This window comes from Leptonychotes weddellii, chromosome 4 (assembly GCF_054177405.1).
Source record: "Leptonychotes weddellii isolate Sample4059 chromosome 4, ASM5417740v2, whole genome shotgun sequence".
NCBI lineage: Eukaryota > Metazoa > Chordata > Mammalia > Carnivora > Phocidae > Leptonychotes > Leptonychotes weddellii.
The window spans coordinates 19,283,127-19,286,624 of record NC_138372.1 but is presented as its reverse complement, the minus strand read 5'-3'; positions in this window follow the sequence as shown (position 1 = coordinate 19,286,624).

The window sequence follows — 3,498 nt, the reverse complement described above, 5'->3', positions numbered from 1 at the left end:
TTGATTTTTTGGAACCCCTTAAAAATGTAAAAGCCACTCAGCTCAGGGGATGCACAAAAACAGGCAGAGGGTCACATATGACCCCTAGTTTGCTGACCCCTTGATTGCTTTTAGATTAAGCATCTGTAGCAATTCTTCTTCTTAGTGATGATGTGTACTTAGTCGTCATCACATGAGGAGGCACATAGTGCCAGCCTACTCCAGTGACGAGGTGTCTACCGGATCACCCCACTAAAAAGGAAAGGGCCCTTTTGCAAATACAGATCAGCTGTGCGGGGCTCCTTCAGCGCTGTGTGAACATTCTGTTCTTTAAAACCTTTCACCTGGGGTTTTTGGCATCTACTGTGCACTGAATTGTGTCCCCCCCGCCCCCAGATTCATACGTTGAAGACTTAATCCCCAGTGTGACTGCATTTGAAGATAGGGCACTTATGGAAGTAATTAAACTTAAATGAGGTAATAAGGGTGGGGCTCTAATCCTATCGGACCGGGGTCCTTCTGAGAAGAGACACCAAAGAGTCCACCTTCCAGGACGCCTGGCTGGCCAGTCAAGATGCTGGTTAAGCAGCTCATAAGCAGCTGGTTTCCGCTCAGGTCCCATGCTCAGGGTCGTGGTCTTGGGGTCATGAGATTGAGCCCGTGGAGTCTGTTTGTCCCTCTCCCTCCCCGGCTGCCCCTAGGGCTCGTACATACGTGCTCTCTCTCTCTCAAATGAATAAAATCTTCTAAAAAAATAAAATAAAATAAACTGTTTTTCTTTACCAAAAAAAAAAAATAGTTCACCTTCTCTCTGCCATGTAAGAATGCGTCAGGGGGGTGGCTGTCCACAAGCCAGGAAGAAAGCTTTCACCAGAAACCAGTCCCACCAGACCTAGATGTGGGACTTCCAGCCTCCGGAACTGGGAGAAATAAATTGTTGTGTGAGCCACCCAGTCTATGGTATTTTGTCATGGCTGCCCAAGCTCACTCACACATCATCGATGATTCTTGCCTAAATTGATTATCTAATTGGGGCTGCAAATGGGGTTTTTCTAGTTCTCACATTCCTTCTAGTGTATTAGTTGGCATTTTTCTGCAAAGAAAAGCTTTCCCTCAGGCGCCTGGGTGGCTCAGTCGTTAAGCGTCTGCCTTCGGCTCAGGTCATGATCTCAGGGTCCTGGGATCAAGCCCTACATCGGGCTCCCCGCTCCGCGGGAAGCCTGCTTCTTCCTCTCCTGCTCCCCCTGCTTGTGTTCCCTCTCTCGCTGTGGCTCTCTGTCAAATAAATAAAATCTTTAAAAAAAAAAAAAAAGAAAAGAAAAGAAAAGCTTTCCCTCATCAACTAGGAATGAACTGCAGTTCCTCCTAAGAAGGCAGGATAAATGCTTAATTCTCTAAGGGAAGGTTTTTGTTTTTTGTTTTCTTTTTAAATGGGAAATTCTAGAACCTATTTGCATGCTGCAAGGATAATTCTGTGGAGAGGGAGAGATGGATGATGCTTGAGAGGGGGTTTCAGAGGGTGGGAGGTACTCAAAAGGTGAGGGCATTTATGAGCACCAGTGGGGAGGGAGGGGGAGGAAAGGTAGAAGACAGAAGAAAGGACGAGAACTGGTCCTCTGGGCAGACAAATAGGGCCAGCTTACTAGGAAACGCACTGGAGGGTTGCTGAGTCTGGTTCATGTCCTTTTGAGGCTGGGAGTTGTGACCCTGTCTGCCTGGTAGGTGCTTTTCTCCTCCATCCCCAGAGAAGGTGGGTGGTTGGCTTGCTGTAGGCCTGGGGACTTCCAGGCAAGTGTTCTGGAAGGGGAGGGTGGCAGAGCAGTGCACAGTCTTTGCCAAGGAGGATATAAGGACTGACAACAGAATCTAGGCTGCTTGAAAACAGAAGCCAGAACAGGAGGAGAGTGATGGCTACATGGGAAATGGATGGCAGGGCTCAGCAGGCTTGCTGGACTTTGGTATTTGGTTTTGGTATGAATTTTCAGAATTGCTTGAAAGGAAAATGTGAGTGAGGGGGCTAGAAGGATAGTGGGGGATTTCAACAGGCCCCTCCTATGGCCTCTTTGTCCCGTGCCCACCAGTCTCCTGTGCCACATAGAAGGCAAGCACTGGAGCCTGATTCCTATTTGAGACCCCAGCCCCCAGGCTGGCACAGGGAGGTCACAGGAAAGGTCTGAGGTTTGATTGAATGTTTGAATGGATGACAGCAAACACTTTTTTTTTTTTAAAGATTTTATTTATTTATTTGAGAGAGAGAATGAGACAGAGAGAGAGAGCATGAGAGGGGGGAGGGTCAGAGGGCGAAGCAGACTCCCCGCCGAGACGGGAGCCCGCTGCGGGACTCGATCCCGGGACTCCAGGATCATGACCTGAGCCGAAGGCAGTCGCTTAACCAACTGAGCCACCCAGGCGCCCGACAGCAAACACTTCTAGGGCGCTTGCTATGTGCCAAGCGCTTGTCTCACAGTTCCTTGTTTTTCCCCAGGACTCCTATAAAATGGGGTCTACCAGTATCTCCAGTTTACGGATAGAGATACTGAAGCACAGAAAGGTAAAATAATTTGTCCAAGGTGATAGAGGTAGAAGAGCCAAACTTGGTCTACAAACCAGGCAGTCCGGGCCCAGAGTCTGTGTCCCTAACCACCAGGTTATTCTGAATGGATGAATGAGGGTCCTAGACTGTGCCTGTCTGCCCTGAGTGATGCCAGGCATCTCTTGAAGTCAGAGCCCTGATCTGATCAAGAGATTCATAGACAATAAGCAATGAGCTGAGAAATATACCATTTTAGATTGTGACAACTGCCATGAAGGAGACAAACTAGGTGCCCAGAGCAAGAATGAGGGGACCTGGGGTGCCTGGATGGCTCAGTTGGTTAAGCGGCTGCCTTCGGCTCAGGTCATGATCCCGGGGTCCTGGGATCGAGCCCCGCATCGGGCTCCCTGCTCCGCAGGAAGCCTGCTTCTCCCTCTCCCTCTGCCTGCCTCTCTGCCTACTTGTGCTCTCTATCTCTCTGTCAAATAAATAAATAAAATCTTAAAAAAAAAAAAAAAAGAATGAGGGGACCTCTTCAGATGAGGTGGTCAAGGAAGGCTTCTCTGAGGAGGAGGCACTTCAGGTCAAAGATACACAGGAGCCAGTACTGTGAAAAGCCAGAATTGTGTCCTAGGAAGAAGGAACAGCATGTGAGAAGGCCCTGAGGCAAAATTCAATGTTTTTCTGGGAACTGAGAAGGATTCCAGTGTAGCTGAGGAGGAAGATGGCCCAAGTGGGACCAGAGAGGGAGACAGGGACAAGGCACACAAGGCCCAGGAGGCCATGACAAGGCACTTGAGTTTTATTATTCTTTATTCTTATTGCCTTTTATTTTATGTTTATTATTCCAAGCAAACTGGAAGGTAAGCCATTGGAGAATTTTAAGTGAGGAACTTATGTGGCCCAATTTGTATTTTTTTTTTTAAGATTTTTTATTTATTTATTTGACAGAGAGAGACACAGCGAGAGAGGGAACACAAGCAGGG